The sequence below is a fragment of the Ambystoma mexicanum genome, chromosome 8 (assembly GCF_040938575.1).
Source record: "Ambystoma mexicanum isolate Mex_15411 chromosome 8, UKY_AmexF1_1, whole genome shotgun sequence".
Classification (NCBI taxonomy): domain Eukaryota; kingdom Metazoa; phylum Chordata; class Amphibia; order Caudata; family Ambystomatidae; genus Ambystoma; species Ambystoma mexicanum.
This window is the reverse complement of record NC_090929.1, coordinates 1,383,931,560-1,383,948,872: the sequence shown is the minus strand read 5'-3', so window position 1 is coordinate 1,383,948,872 and position 17,313 is coordinate 1,383,931,560. Positions and strand designations below refer to the sequence as shown.

At 44.8% G+C, this 17,313-nt stretch overlaps 1 protein-coding gene across 2 annotated transcripts in view; it reads left to right on the top strand.

The window, feature by feature from the left end:
• Positions 1-17,313, top strand: part of TEX36 (testis expressed 36) — a 238,275-nt gene that overhangs the window by 1,263 nt on the left and 219,699 nt on the right. The gene's annotated exons all lie outside the window — the stretch shown is intronic.

The window sequence follows — 17,313 nt, the reverse complement described above, 5'->3', positions numbered from 1 at the left end:
ATAAAATGCAGGCATTGCCCCTTAAACATGTGCATACCGGCGGCAGCTTTTGGAAACACCTTAGTTTGGGGGTACATTTCTCATTAAAAAAACACATATTATTACAGTACATATACGCAGGAGTACTTCGCGATGCAACACGTCACAAAACCTGATGTTTTTAATATTATATTTTATGCTAACAAAGAAGAGGGATCAGGAGAGGGTGGCGGGTAGATGACCTAAAAACTGCTTATTTTTAACGGCACACCTGAACAACAGACAGGGGAGCATTCACTGTTAAAATGTTGGTGGGGGTGGGGGCAATATTGCTGATTTAGGATTGCAGTGTTGGAGCAGTTCGGGAAGCATTACTGTGTGGTCACTAAATTGGCTGTGTACAGGGACAATAGGTGGATTGTGGGCATATTCATTGGGATACAACACTCATTTCACCTATAAAAAGTATAGATTCTGCCCATTGTCAAACCACTATTTCACCTGTTAAATTCTGGGCATTGTCTCACTCAAAGGAAGGATGTGTAACATGTTTACCTGTTTAAATATTGGATTCGGGGGGTCCTCTGGCCCAGGAGCAAAGCATGAACAAGTACCTAAATGATAGATTGCTCTACAGATTTCTAGAAGGATCAAACATCTACCCCCTATACGAGGGGTGGATTCTGGGAATTTTCTCAGGTACAAAAAAAACTTTCCTTTTTAAGAAGTAGGGGTTCCAAGAATTCACCCACGGGCAAAGAGCTTGTCAACTGTACAATGGATGGGTGTGTAAGATTCACCCACAGACAAAGCACCTTCTGCCTGTAGAAAGAATGTGATCTGGGTATCAGGATATGGTCGGTCAACCTGTCATTAAAATGTGAAACTCAGCTATTAAGAGCTATACAAACACAAGTTATTGTTAAGTTGGAAGAGTTGATTCTGGTTATTAGCAAAGAGGTGGCGAGCCAGACACCTATAGGCATTATTGGTTCTGCTGTGTGACCCCAGGATATTTAGGTTGTTTTGTGCAGGAGGAATGGGATTTGGAACTTCACCAGAGACAGAGAAATTGGCAACCTGTTAGAAGGATGGCTTCTGAGTTTTAGACCTAGAGAGAACCTGCGAGGAACAAACTGCGAGTGGCAGCGGCCTTAATGACTCAAGCAGACCTCCCATAACACCCTCTTCAATCAACCATGGTCAAACATAAGCCAAATGCCTCGGCAAAGTACCCCTAGCGTACACATGGGTAGCATAAGCCAATCTTCAGACTTCTCTGCCAAATGTGCTGGTGGATTAATCACCCACAATTACAATGGAATTAAGAAAGAATAGAACACAAATTGATTAATGTGATTAACACATGAAACACATTCTGTCACCTGTTGGAAGGATGGATTCTGTGATTCAATCACCCAGGGATATAAAACATGTCACTCAGAGGAACATCTTGCTATGTGTCTTTAACAAAGGACAGACAATATGCCACCTGTAGTAAGGACACATCATGAAGAGTCACCCACGGATAAGTAACAAGTTAACTGTAGAAAAGTTTGGTTCTATGAGTTCACATATCTGGGGAAACGGTTGACCATAGGAAGGAAGGGTTCATGCAGAGACAGGGAATCTGCCCGCTGCAACCAACATGAGTGTTGGCATTTTCTGCAGGGACTGGGAAATTGGCCTTTTAAAAAAAATGTATTTTTATTGTTTAATCAAAGAATAAGATTTTTACAATAATGTTTGATTGTTCGGATTTTTCTCTCCATCTTTAAGTTATTCATCCTTTCATCAGCAAGTCCTTTGCAGTTATTTGTATGTATTTGTATTTGTATGCGTCTTTTGCTTGTGATCACAAGTTGACATTGAGTAAATTGTTTATGGTGTATTCTACGATTTTTGCTGTGGCAATTTGCCAACCTGTACTATCGCTGCCAATGAGCCTGCATCACCATGTTTCTTCCTCTTGTAAGATGTCGAAGCCCGCCATAAGTGGAAGATATCGATGTCTGATTGCCTCAGTTGCTGGACAGACCATAGGTAGATGTCATACTGTTTCCTTTGACGGTGGTGCGATTTCATGAGAAAATCGACAGCTGGCTGATTGTGCGAAACCTCTGATATTTCATTTGTTTTTAATAGATTTAGACGAGCGCGTAAAATTAGGTTACGGGCCTGTCTGTTCGGAAATTGCTTTATTAGGTGTTGCAGTTTGTTTCGTTTCAGGGTGTTGCTTGGCAGATGTGAGGTGAGCTGTAGTTTGGCTGCAGTAGTCTAGTGTATTTGCCCAATCAGCGCCTTTGATTTTACGTAAGACTCTGCATGGGTTACGGACGAGTTCTTCTTCATCGGATGCAATTTGGTGGAGTAAGGCTTGATTTTCTCTTTGCCAATTTGTCAGCATGTCGGATTTGCATGTGTCCATCTTCAGTTTGATCATCCTAGATATTTTGTTGCTGTCGTCCATTCTACATTTCCTGAACAGCATGATGGTGTTGTAGGTCACCGTACATTCTAGGGACTGGAGGCTGAATTCGCGTCTTATAGCCACTCCTGATGTTGAGTTGGGTAACTTCAGTACCTGTCGCCAGAACGAGGCTTCGAGTTTGGAGCAAAATGACTTGGGGATGGTGGGCATTGCATCAGTGCCATATTTGACAGCAGGCACGACCTTCATTTTATAGAAGTTAATGGTTGGAATGAGGGAATCTTTCCCGAATTTGCTGTCTATTGCCTTTGCTTGGGCCGCTAACTTGTCGATTTTTGCGTGCAGCTCTGCTTGCATGGTGGTTTCGTGCTGTGAGCTGTCCAGGTAGACTCCTAGATATTTGAAAGTTTTGACGATCTCAATTTTTGTTTGACCCAGATGCCAGTTGATGTTATTGTTTTTTCTTTCATGTTTTTGTATAATCATGATTTTGGTTTTGTCTTTATTGATTTCAAGATGATTGTTGTTTGCGTACTGTTGAAGGCCGTTTAGTTGGTGTTGCAGCCCTATTGGTGTCTGATCAAACAACGTGAGGTCGTCCGCGTAAAGGAGCCGTCCAATTGCTGTGTTTCCGATTTTAGGGGGAAGTGCTCTTGTCATCTTCTCGATTTCTTGGAGATCTCCGACGTAAGCAAGAAAAAGGGCTGAAGCTAGCGAACACCCCTGCTTTACTCCACGTGTACTGGGAATTTCTGCTGACAATTCACCTTCACGACTCAGGCGCACCCTTATCGTAGTGTTACAATGAAGGGCTTGGATTGGAAATAGGATGTCTTCCGGACAGTTCCAGGCTTTTAGTTTTCCCCACAAGAGAGATCTTTCAATGCGGTCGAATGCCTGTGTGAAGTCTATAAACACTGCAAACAGGCGTTGATTGCGTTGTAGGGCTTTGCTATTTAGGATGCTATAGACCAAGATGTTACACATGGTGCCTGCATTTATTTTAAGCCTGCTTGGGGCTCGTCATTGCATTTTGCAGTTGCTGCCCATGATTGGAATTTTTTCAAGATTAGTGTGGCGTATACCTTGCCCATGACATCCAGTAGGGCTATCGGACGGAAGTTCGAGGGATCCGTAAGGTCGCCTTTTTTGTAAATTGGTATAATTGTGGCTTTTGTCCATGATGTTGGTATGGATCTTGTTTCAGCGCAGCACTGAAAGATGACACTCAAGAAGTCTGCCCACTCATTTGGATGAGTCTTGAGTTAAAAGTTGGTAATGCCGTCCGGGCCCGGTGCTCTTGAATTTTTTATTTTTTTGATTATGTCCAGGATGTCATCTCTGTTGTCTAGATTGACCCAATTCGAAGCTCCCTGTTGTTGGTCAATGGTGTTTTTCGTGGTTACCGCTTTGAACACCCCTGCAAAGTGGTTTTCCCAGGTGAGTTGGTTGATGTTGTTGAAAATTTGGTTATCCAACGGTTTGTCTGTAGCTCTCAATAAAAACCAAAAGCCTCTGTTGTTGTTTGTTACGAGCGCTTTTGTGATCTGTTCTGTGTCTGACAGATAAAGTTTTTGTCTGTGGAATCTCGCCCATGCTTTATAGTCTGATTTCAAGCCTTTAATTTTTGCGTGCACGTCTCTTGTTGAGGGTTGTTTTTTTGCTGCTCTCAGCGCTCTTCTGTAATCGCGTCTTTTTTCGACTAGTTCTTTATTGTAAATGTGATTTGTGTTGGGTCTTGTGACATTCTGGTTTTTATTTGCTCGCATGTGTGGCATTAGCAAGGGCTGATAGTCAATTGCACTACTTGTCTTTAGTTGTACTTTTGCTTTGTATTTTGACGTCAAGTCATTAATGGCCGCGACACTTAGGTTTAGCCGGGTGCCTTGAGCATTTGGTTCAATTTATAAATTTGTGTAGTTTTTGTTGCTGTTTGGCAAATGCCAAGATGTCTCTAACAGATTATGGTCACTTGCTGATGTGCGCCGTACCTTGAACGAGTTTGTGATACATAGGAACGGCTGGGAGACGAAGATGTAATCAATCGTTGATGCAGATTTTGCTCGCTTCCAGCAGTGGCGCCCCCAGACATTTTTCATAGGGGTGGCCACACTTGAATTCTTGGGGTGGCACACCAAAACAAACATACATACATGAATGGGCCGTTGGGGGGGCCCGTGCTTTTATAAGGGTGGCCGTGGCCCCCCTTGACCACCCCTTGGAGGCGCCCCTGGCTTCCAGGTTGGCAATCTATTTGTTTGTGGAAACGCATCATTCAAATTGTGTAGCTCGCGTGAGTTAGTAAAATTGAGCCATACTTTTCCTCGTTGTTCTGCGGCAGATTTTGAATTTGTTACTCGATCGTGCTTCTGTGTTTTGCAGACTGCGTTCAAATCACAGCATAAGAGTATGGAGGTCACTAGATGTTCTGTCGTGGCCACGTCCATCGTTTGCTCACACAGAGAAATGAGTTTTTTTGCAGTTATTGCCACCGGATTCCAGTATGTGTTGGCTATTACGGCCGTGTTGAATGGCACTTTGTCATTATTTTCGTCTTTCCAGGACAGTAACACTGCCAGGATTGACTGGTTTGCAGTTAGTGTCTTCTCCATGGATGCTCCACATCCATTGCGCCATGCAATCATTAATCCGGAGGTCGGGCGTCCTGCACATCCTCTGGCTGCTGGGGCTAGAATGACTTGATAGCCTTTCATAGTTGGTGTTTGTTGTAGCCATGTCTCCTGGAGACATATGATATCATATTCTCCTAGGTTTAGCCCCCCTTGTATAGTCAGATGTGAATGGCCTCGAGTGTTGCATGAGCAAAGCGTTACTTTGTGCGGACGCTCCTCTGCTTGTTGTATTGTCGGTGTCTCGGAGATGGAGTTCTTGAATGGCTATTTCTTGTGCTGCAAGTTGAGCGCTTTAGGTAACCAGGCCCATAGTCCTGGTTTGTTGATTCGAGGTGAGTATGTTGCTTGTTGGGTCGGAGTTGAGCATACTGTTTGTGCAAAGGTTCTTGTCATCTGTTGACGATCCTCTGCACACCAGAACACTGCTCACATCTCCCCAACACCTTCCTCGGGTTCCCACACGACTCCCTCCAGGGTTCGAGGCTCATGTGATTCAGTTTACCCAAAGGACCGAAAGTTCCGTACCAGGTACAATTTACGGGCTCGGTTGCAGCCCTTCCTGCATTGGCAGTTGCCATGGAGAACATACAGCAGAAGGGGCGGCGGAACACCACGCCGATCGTTCACTTGCTCACGTGATTCAGAGCAGCGTTTCCCACGTGACCCACGCACAGTATATAAAGCCTGATGCACGGAGCACTCATCGCTTCTCAGCTGTCTTCAGACCCTGTTTGGCTCTACGTTTGATAAACACTATTGGTTTACCTTGATCTTGGAACTCTCACTTGGACTCCTTCGGATTATCCTTTTGTACCTTTGCTTGGAACTGCTTACCTATTGCTGGATTTCGACACGTCCCTCACTTGTCTTCGGATCATCCCTTGGTACTTTGTTGAACTTCTACGCTATTTCCCTTTTGGGATTCAAGTTACGCCTTCAGCTATACAGGTGGCTTATCCTGTCACCACGCTTGCCTGCGTCCCTCTTGTTCTAGGGACCGCCTCATCTGAGTCTCGAACCTCCCTCCTAGGTTTCCTGGGTTTTCCAAACACCGGATAGGTAAGACTATTCAGATCCTTTGATTCTTGTGATATATTGTAATTGCCTGGTACTTAACCTCGTTCTTTTTGCAGCAGCATCGGTGTTCCAGAGGTTCCGTGGATCCGGGAAGTAACATCTCCCACCTGTGGCCCCAAAGGTCGCACAGCGGGTTTCTTTTGGTTTCCCTGTGCGTCACTTGGGGACGGAGGTCTCAACGGTCTACACGACACTCAAGTCAGAACATCATCGTTGTCTCACTGTTTTTTGTCCGTTGGTCTTTTTGCTCTTGTCTTTTGTAGCCTGTTCTATTTTCAGTTGTGAGATTCTTTTTTGTTGAGGACTCTTTATTATATGTTGACTCGTTTGACGTGTGAGGATCCTCCACTAATTTGTGGGCCTTTTCTGTTCTAGGCTCGGTTTGTTGTCTTTTCGTTAACGCTCTCTTTTCATGTGCATTATCGTCGTGAGCGGGTTTCTTATATCTATCTGTATTTTCAGAATTTTTGTTGCTTGCTTCCTTTCGTACTTGATCACCTCGCTTTGTTACGTCTTCCACATTATAGCCACACTTGTAAATGTCATGTTTGTGTATTTGGATCAGTTTGTAGGCAGTTGGTGAATCGAGATGGAGTAGCGCTGCTGCCCCATGTCGGTCATGCCACGGATCGACAATAATTATGTCTTCTGAATTTAGTCTCCTTAAGTTGCCAATTTGGTACAAGAATGTTAATACAGATCTCCTGTTTAGGGTGAGTTCTTCTTTATTACTGGATCTTTGTGTCATCCTAAGTGACCATCTAAATTCTTTCTTTTTTTGTTTTGAGTGCTCGTTAATCTCGGGGCTTGCTCTCCAGTGAGTGTTGGCACCTAGTTTCAATTGGGGTTCTCTTGATCTTCTTCCTCTTTCTTGTCGATGTTTGTGATCTGCTGCATGGTAACTTTTTGTTGTCCCTAAGCCTTGTCTTTCGGCTGTTTCGTCCTGGTGTTTTTTTTTGTTTCATGCTGTTGTTTGTTAAGTTTGGCGTGATTTGAAAGGTGGGCTCTTGGCCTCCTTTCAGTGCGTTGTCCTTTTCTTTTGTCGGATTCGTGATGTCTATTTCTTTCACTTTTAATGCGCCTTGCGTCCTTTTGGTCGTACGTTTTTGTTTTTGTGTCTCGTGGTGAGTTGTTATTCTGCACTTGGGGCTTCTTGTAGTCACCCTGATTTATTTTGTTGAGTAAACGATTGCGTTTCTCCTCTAATGTTTCAAAGTCTCGCTCTTTACATTCTTTGGTACTGTTTTTTTTCGGAGTAGGGTATGTTTCCTGAACTGATGAATGTTTCTGCTCTTTCGTTTGCATACTTGAGGCTGGAGTCAATGGTTGAGTTGGATCGTCATCTGGGTACACGCTGATGTTTAACAGTGTGTCATCTTGATCAGACTTTTCCGCTGGTTTTACGGCATCGTGTAGACTGTCTATGTCTTCTGATGTTGCGTGGCAGGGTTTGCCTACTGTGCTTTCTCAGATGTCGATAAAGGTGGACCATTTGATGTGGTGATACTCGCTGATGGTGGTGCACACTGCCTGTTGCATTTGCTTCTCTGAGATCCTGGGTTGTTAGATGGTGAACTACTCGGGTAGCTTGTGTCAGCTTTACCTTTGAGGTTGTGTTGTTCAAATATTGAATATGTTGTTTCTGAAACCTCGCTGTCAATTTTGTTGTGTGTGGTTGGTTTGTTCAGCACTAAAACCACCTTCAACATTTTTTGTTTGCTCTGTAGCCACTTTTTTGTTGTTGTCAGATTTGATGTTTAAACTTCTGAATGGGATATGTGGTTCTGGATTCTTAGTCGACTTGCTGTTGTGCGTTAAGTCGATGATTGATTTCGTCTGGGTGCCGGAGTTCTTGGTGTTGGATCCCTTGACATTGTTGTTTTCGTGCAATGCTGGCACATTGATTGAGGCTTTAATTTTGTCCATCAGGTTACTAGTGAGTTGATCGATCAAGTCCTTGTTGTTTTTGTTGTCCTCTTTAGCAGTTATGTAACCTTCAAGGTGTAGCACTTTAGTCAGGATCATAGCTTGGATGGATTGTTGGTCTTTTACTGTATCATTAATTGCCTCGTATAATTTGCAAAATGGCGCAAGTGCGATTGTTATGGCTGACATTATACTTAACATGTCAGGTTTCTTTGAAGACAAGTCCTGAGTTACACCAGGGGTCTGTGGCGAAGGCCCCCTACCAGGAGTGTGTGAGTAATCACTTTGCCTCCTTCTCGGGGTTTGAAGCACGATAGCAGCTCTTAGTGTTTTGAAAGGAGAGAGATTGGCAGTTGAGGGTGTGTAGTAATTCCTTTTGTCTTGCTGATTAAGTTGTATTTCCTGTTCTGCCGCCAGATGTTCATCGTTAGGTGCTGCTGTATTTGGCTGGTTCAGGCGTGTCGGTTGCTCTGTTTCCACGGAGTTTGTTGAAACGAGCACACTGCTGAATTCAGTCTCTGGGAGCTATCCTAAGTCTGTTTGCTTATCTGGCAGTGTATTGAGGTTTGATGCACTTTGGGAAGGTGCTGAGTCACTAACGGGCTCTGAATCTTTGGTGTGTTTTTTAGCGTCAAGATTGAGGGTCAGCTCTTTTGCTTTACGATGTGGCGAGTTTGTTGATTTTTCCACACGTGTCGGAATTATATTATCTTCGCCATTGTTTGTTGTGCTTGGTAGTTTCTGTGGCGAGTGACTGATTGAAAGTGTTCTTTTTCCGGAAGCAATTTTGTCGTAAGGTGGCGCATTTTGTGTTGACCTTACTTCTGGCACGTTTTCCGGCGTCTGAGATTCAAGGGCTTTTGCTGGCTCTGATATTGTCTCTGAAGTGATGTCCAGTTTACGTTGTTTTGCATATGGAAAGGTTTCTTTCACGGCGGCGAGCAGTTCAGCATCAGAAAGTGGCGGCGAGCAGTTCAGCATCAGAAAGTTTGCTGTATCTTTTGGTTTTTGTGAATAATTGAGTTTCAAAGAAATGTATCAAAATTCACATTGTACATGTTTTTTTTACTGCTGCTGCACTTGTGTTACTGTTTGTGCCACCTTTGTTGGGATGTTGCAGATGCTTGTTGTACGTGCTAGATTTTGCACGTGATTGTGCGTTTTTTTCTTAGTTTTGTTTTGTGACCAAACTCGAGGCCTGTTTTTCGCTGTCTTCGCTGGATCTTTTTTTACAGTTTTTTGCTGCTGTTACTGAGCTGATTGTTTGATCAGAACAGTTATGCGTGGTAATTTGATTTGGCTTGTTTGCTATGCTTTGTGCAATAGCCTTTTTCGCAAGTGGCATGCACTTGTGCTATTGTGAATTGGCAAGGGTTTTGTGATGCAGAATTTGTTTTCCTGGAGTTGGCGTCGTTTTCCTCAGTCGCGTGAGCCACGTGATCTTTTGTTTTGGTTGTAGGCTCGCGACTGTGCTCTTGGCCTGCCCCCTGCCGACCCGTAACCCGACAGGCAGCGACGCACAGGGGCTCCAGCATGATCGGACACTGTCTGGGTTCTGTGCCTACAGCTGAAGCGTTGGCATGTGGCTCTTCAACCGCCACAGCAGAGCTTTCGCTGAGTTGCTTAGCCTCCCCTCCGGGGGGCTGCAGCGAAGCCAGCGCGGCAGGCGGTGCTGGGTGGGAGAGCCATCACTTTCCACGTGTGGTTTCCAGTTGAAGGCGCCGGAGACACGAGTGTTGCCTCACGTATCGTCTCCTCTTCCATGTTTTCAAGTAAGTCACATTTTTCAGTTGTGGACGTGGAGGGACTGGGGATACCTGGGGGGGTTAGGTCCCTTATGTGACCGATTGGGACGTACGCTGGAATTGAGGGGGACTTGATTAAATTGTAATTCGCCCTTTTCTTGCATGAATGCACCGTGTCCAGTACCCCCACCCCCTTTCCTTGAGCTGCGTAGGCAGCGGCCGTAATCTTCATCCAATTCGCCGCACATGGCCACGGCTTTGGCCGACTTTGATTTTGTTGCCATTTCCACCTCGTAGATATAAGGAGGGGGGTGCGGGGACGAGAAGAGAGAGAAATTTGGGCTGGAAATGGCGCTGGACAATTTTAACTACTGTGTGAAGTACTGTTATACTGGTGTATATCGTGCACAGTTTATATGGTTTACCATATGTTGGTTGGGTGCACGATGCCAACCATGTGAGTCAGATGCAATGTTGTTTGGGCACACCGCGGCCCTCGCACCCCTGCCGGACCATGACAGACCACTTGCTTCTCCACTTCCTCTCCGCGCGCGCTCCGTGCCGCGACGGATGTTTTATGTTCTTAGCAGGCACAGGGTCCTGTGCTGCTCCGCCCCCAGTAATGGCCACAATAAACAGACTCAGAAGTTCAATGAAGCAGCCCACGACAGACCACTTGCTTCTCCACTTCCTCTTTGCCTTTAGGAAAGATGGGCATCTGAGGATTCACTAAGTGGAAATGGAACCGGTCACATGCAGAAACAATGGGCTCTGGTTAGTAAGTCTATATGATAGCTTGGTGAGTTAAGCACTTGCCTCAGACATTTGCTTTTCCCCTAGAGAACACAGGCTCTAAGCCCGGCAAGCCCAATTAAGCCTTTTGCCAGTTTGAGGTCTATAAATATTCCACCATTACAATGGCTGAGAACAACACCTATTATAACAGGCCTCGGAGGCGGAATGAAACTGTCAGGAAACAGTGTTTTAATCTAGTGGCAGAGAACCCAGCAAAACAGTATAGTCCTCTGTAATTAGCATATAAATACACAGCCTTCTATCTCTGGGGCTGGAAGGTCCAGAGTACTGTCACAGCAATACAAATGCTCCCGCTTCAAGACAGAATGGGCTGAAGTGATTAGCCCAGCAACACAGAGCCTTTCACTTGCAGTGCAGGATGGGCTCAGTGGATCAGAGCAGGTATACAAAGCTGTTGGCCTCAAGTAGCGCATAGGTCCAATACGACTGGAAAGGGACACAGGATTTAATAAAGAAACATAACTTCCTCTCTGACAGTTGATGGATTCAGATCTGTGCATTGACAGACATGGAATCTTTCAATATAGCCTATAGGACAGAAGGCTTTACAAAACAGACACAGGGATCGAGATCCATATCAACACCACCCGTAATTACGATTGGATGTATTTATGGGAATTTCACATTGATGCTTCAGACAGGAAGTGACTAGTCAATTGCGCCTTTTTCTCTTTCTCAAGGCATTACATTGAAGTTGTTTGGTTTACTTGATCATCCATTATTTGGCCTCTGTAAAGGTGTGAAGTCTGAGTGATTTGGATGCATGGTCAATGCAGTACCTGGCGTATTTCTGCAAACACTTTTCTAGAGATGAGGTGTTCTGTATTCATGCACATTGAGTCATTGTCCTCTCTCTGGAGAGATCTGACCCAAAGATGAGGTTTGTTTGTTTATTCACTTTTTATGCGCACCAGACCCATAGGTAAGAGGGCGCAGCAGTAAGAAAAGGCAAGGCTTACAGGGTTACAAGAATATACATATACATGTTGCAATAGAATACACTGGATCACAAAAATAGAATAAATAACACATAGTTTTACAAATAGTGGCACAAAGTTCAAATGGGAATATTGGGCGAGTAAGAGTATACTGAGCCAAATGCGGAAACAACCTAGAGATGGGAGACTAGGGGTCAGTAGAGATGAAATGTTTGATGGTGTTTTTTCTAAAGTGTAGGTAAGGTTGGTCTACTCTCAGATTTTGTGGCATTAAGTTCCAAAGTTTAGCAGCCTTCACTGGGAAACTGTTACCACCAATTGTGGTAAGCCTGAATCTAGGTACTGCCAGACAATTGGCATTACCAACTCTAGTTGGTCTGAGCGAGATTCTTCTATGAAGTTTATCTATGAAGTAACTAGGGGCCGCGTTGTTTAAAGCTTTGTGGGTCAGTGATATCATTTTTAACTGTATTTTGTTGTTGGTAGAAAGCCATTTATGTTTGTGTCTGATGGAAGAGAAATTAGTTCTTTTGTTTATGCTGAGTGCTGCTCTCAGGGCGTTATTTTGTAATGTTTGTAGCCTTCAGATAGTGCTTTTATTGGCACCACTGTATAGAGCATTACAGTAGTAGATTCTGGATAGTATTAAGTCTCTGGCCAGGATCATGCAGCTGTCGTTAGAGAGGAAAAGCTTTCCAGCTCTTATCAACTTGCACGTGTAGGCAGTGGTGGACGCAAGGGTTTTTACCTGTTTGTCAAAGGACATGGTAGAATCAAGGTAGAAACCAAGGGTTTTTACTTCCCTGGAGACTTTGATGATATTCCTGTCAATATTGAATGAGGAAAATTCCTGTCCTAGTTTTTTAATGTTTGCATGTGTACCCATGATTATCAGCTCAGTCTTATCATCATTCAGGCATAGGCCATGAGTGGCCATCCATGCCTGGATGATAAGATATACCCTGTTCACCAACTCTGTGTCCTTACTATGATCCCCAGAAAGCGGGAGGAGGATCTGCGTATCATCTGCAGTGTTAGTGTAGGTGATACCCAGACGGTTCAGATCATCAAACAAGAGCTTGGTGAAGATGTTGTATAGAGTTGGCGAGACACATGAGCCTTGAGGAACACCGCACAGGATGGGGGTAGGGTCTGCGGCTGCCAATGGAGAGAATACTCTCATGGTTCTCTCGCTCAGGAAGGACTCGATCCATCTGATAGCCTCAGGGGAGAAGTGTGCGGCAGAGTCCAGGTGTCTACAGAGGACCTTGTGGTCCGCTACATCGAATGCAGCTGAGAGATCAAGTAGGAGCAGAAGTGTTATCTTCCCTTTGCCCTCAGCTCATCAATTTGGGTTTTAAATCAATTAAAGCAGTTTCCATCCCGTGTAGTGGGCGGAAGCCAGATTGTCTAGTTCCTAAGAGTTTATGCAGTTCTAGGTGTTTATGAATCTGGATATAGGCAGCTTTATCCAGTATTTTAAGTAGGAATGGTACTGTGGTAATGGGACGGTAGTTGGTGGGGATGAGAGGATCTAATGTCTGTTTCTTGAGGACTGGGAGCACCCAAGAATGCTTTAAGTTAGCAGGGATGGTACCTGAGGCAAAGGAGGCATTAATCAATTTGGAGATGAAAGGAGATAAATCTCTGGCAGCGTCTTTTATTAGCTGTGCTGGGCAGATATCCCCTTTGCAATGGGAGGGTTTAAGCGAAAGGATAATTTTTTCTACATCCAAGGTAGACATTTTAGTAAAGTGACATTTATTGTTGTGTGCCGTGGGTGGGTCACTGGACAGCGGGATATTGGGCAGGTGCTGTAGATTCAGCATTTCTTTCTTTTGCTGCATTTTATTTTGGAGCATGTTAATTTTATTTGATAATGCCTGTTGGATGTCTGCACACCAAGACTTATCCTTAGTGCAAATATCAGGTGTGGCTATTGGTGACTCTAGTTCTTTTAATATGGAAAAGAGTTCCTTCATGCTAGAGTTAGATTTGGCAATGCGTACGTCATAAGAATTATGCTTGGCAGACTTCATTCTTATAATGTAAGGAGAGGGAAGTTAATTTGGCTTTGTTGTCATTGGAGGGGCATAATCTCCAATTGGTTTCACTTTTTCTTTTCAGGAGGCGTAGGTCTCTAAGTTGTGGCGTAAACCATTTGTTTAAATGGGCTTTGGGTTTACCTGATCTGAGTTTAAGAGGGGCGATTTTGTCCATAGTAGTGAGCATGATATTGTTGAATTCATGGACTAGATTACTGGGATCTAGATTTTCTGGCAGTGCATTTAGAGTGGGTAGTATAGCTGGGATAACTTTGTCTACTGTGATGCTCTTTTTGTTTCTGGTTAAACATGGAGGCGCTAGTAGAGGGGCCGTAGGAGTGGGTCTGGTGGTAGATAAATTAAAGGACACCAGTGAGTGGTCAGTCCAAGGTAGAGGCAGGATGGATGAGATAGTAGCAGTACAGTTATAGTCCGCTATCCAATCCAATGTTCTCCCCTTCAAATGGGTGGGTTTGTTAACTTTTTGAGACAAGCCTAGTGCGTTCATGGTATTAGCTATATCCATAGCGTTTTTGTCTATGGTATCATTAAAGCCTAAGTTAAAGTCCCTTAGTAGGAGTAGTTGAGAGGATAGTTTGAGGTTGTTTGTAAGTATATTATGCAGATCCTACTCGTAGGTGCCAAGGGGACCAGGAGGTCTGTATATTAGATGGATGGTAAGTGATTGGAATTGTTTATATAGAGATTCGTAAGATTGTGACAATTGGGTGGGGGCTAGTCTGAGGGAGAAAGGACAGTGAGCTAAAGACTTGGTAGAGTCTCTCCCAGAGTCTCTCCCAGGGGTTATTCACCCAAGAACAGGGCATTGGGCTGTGTTTGTGCTGGTAGAGAGATTCCCAGACCCCCTTTGTTTGCATACATTAACTTTGGGTTTCACCCTAAGTTAACAGGGCAATCCAGACGTGGACCCCTTGCTCACTGTTCTTAGAGAGGCAACAGTTTCACCTCACTGATGATGCCCAACAAGGCTGAAACACGTGTATGGGGTTACTGATGGTACTCTTGTTCAGAGGAGAATTGCCTAGCATTTCGGCGCTGGACTGCCCCTGGGCAGGACAAAGGCTGATATGCGGGGAAATTTCTTCTCTGTGAAAAGGACAGTGAGCTGAAGACTTGGTAGAGTCTCTCCCAGGGGTTATTCAGCCAAGAACAGGTCATTGGGCTGTGTTCGTGCTGGTATAGAGATTCCCAGACCCCCCTTTGTTTGCATACATTAACTTTGGGTTTCACCCTAAGTTAACAGGGCAATCCAGACGTGGACCCCTTGCTCACTGTTATTAGAGAGGCAACAGTTTCACCTCACTGATGATGCCCAACAAGGCTGAAACACGTGTATGGGGTTACTGATGGTACTCTTGTTCAGAGGAGAATTGCCTAGCATTTCGGCGCTGGACTGCCCCTGGGCAGGACAAAGGCTGATATGCGGGGAAATTTCTTCTCTGTGAAAAGGACAGTGAGCTAAAGACTTGGTAGAGTCTCTCCCAGGGGTTATTCACCCAAGAACAGGTCATTGGGCTGTGTTCGTGCTGGTAGAGAGATTCCCAGACCCCCCTTTGTTTGCATACATTAACTTTGGGTTTCACCCTAAGTTAACAGGGCAATCCAGACGTGGACCCCTTGCTCACTGTTCTTAGAGAGGCAACAGTTTCACCTCACTGATGATGCCCAACAAGGCTGAAACACGTGTATGGGGTTACTGATGGTACTCTTGTTCAGAGGAGAATTGCCTAGCATTTCGGCGCTGGACTGCCCTTGGGCAGGACAAAGGCTGATATGCGGGGAAATTTCTTCTCTGTGAAAAGGACAGTGAGCTAAAGACTTGGTAGAGTCTCTCCCAGGGGTTATTCACCCAAGAACAGGTCATTGGGCTGTGTTCGTGCTGGTAGAGAGATTCCCAGACCCCCCTTTGTTTGCATACATTAACTTTGGGTTTCACCATTAGTTAACAGGGCAATCCAGACGTGGACCCCTTGCTCACTGTTCTTAGAGAGGCAACAGTTTCACCTCACTGATGATGCCCAACAAGGCTGAAACACGTGTATGGGGTTACTGATGGTACTCTTGTTCAGAGGAGAATTGCCTAGCATTTCGGCGCTGGACTGCCCCTGGGCAGGACAAAGGCTGATATGCGGGGAAATTTCTTCTCTGTGAAAAGGACAGTGAGCTAAAGACTTGGTAGAGTCTCTCCCAGGGGTTATTCACCCAAGAACAGGTCATTGGGCTGTGTTCGTGCTGGTAGAGGGATTCCCAGACCCCCCTTTGTTTGCCTAGTCTGAGGGAGAGGCACATTTTAGAGATAATGGCGATACCGCCTCCTTGTGCACCATCTTGGTCTTGTCTAGATATTGTATAGCCGTCTGGGATGGCTAACCTAAGTGAGGGTCCTGCTGCATTATGTAGCCATGTCTCGGTAACCGCAAGGAAATCCAGATTACATTCTGTAATTAGGTCGGCTATGTCGATGGCGTGGGCAATGAGCGATCTCGCATTGAGAAGTTCTCCTTTAAGGGAAGGGGTTTCAGTTACAGATTTGGCTTGGGTAGGCTTAACTATGTTGGTAGCAGTTGGCTTGGACTTGCGACAATTAGGTTGGAGGATGCTTATATTAGATGTAGAGTGTGGCAGAGGCAGATTGGTCTGACTGGTTTTCATAGTGTACTGGTAGTTTGTTTTTAGATTGGTAGGTGTGAAAGGTGCCCCTCGCGTTGTGGAAACAAGGCAAATCACCACACACGATAGATACGCCAGACACAAGGTTGTATTCCCAAAGCTAGGGTTTATTGCAAAGCAAATAGTCTCAGTTGGCCAACTCGGTCTCACGCCCCGTGACGTGTATCTCTAGACCTCGAGGGACGCAAGAGAGCGAATTACGTACATCAGTTACATATATACAAAATGCATATCATACAATCAGCTGTGACATGTTTAACACCGCCCTTTATTGGGTTTCTTTGAACTTGGTTTGATGATGGACAATTTCGACGAATATGACGCCTTCAAATATCTATTCTAGCAACAATATGCAACCTTGCAAGTGTAGAGACATCTTTTCTTTGTTGAACAGAACACAGTGCTTCTGTTCTTGTAAGCGAGCTACATACAGGGGAAGAGTCACATTCCAGACCTTGCTAGCTTTGAGGTGCTATTCTTGGCCTGGGAGCCGACACGCTCTACAGGGCTCGGGAAAGGGGGGCCGTAAGAAGAGCATAATTCAAGCCTTTAGCTGCTTTATTCTAACATTTTCTACCATATAACGAGACTGGCTGGCAGCTGTGAAATGATTAAATGCCCTGCGGCTCTCCTTCAAGGCTATATTCAGGAGGGAGATGGGCATTCCTCTCCGGAGCTGCCTACGTTGTGTTTCAACGAACTCCTTATTAGCCTTGCGGCCTTGCCCTTTCACGTTCAGACAACAATGTTAACAGTCGAGCAGAGTAAGCAAAAAATGTGCTACGAAGCAGTTTGAACAGAAAGCAATGAGCAATCGCTAGAAAACAAAATGGCGATCCTTGTTACATCAAAATGGCCGCTCATTGGTCAAACTCGGACATCTGTATTTCTATCTTATGTACATGAGACGGTTGGTCTTCGGCCACCAAAATACATTTGCCGTCAATCGTGAGAGGTGTCCATTTTTCTAGACCGACAGGTGGTAGAGTTCTTCTCAGTGGTTCATATAATTTGGTAAGTCTGGCACAGAGA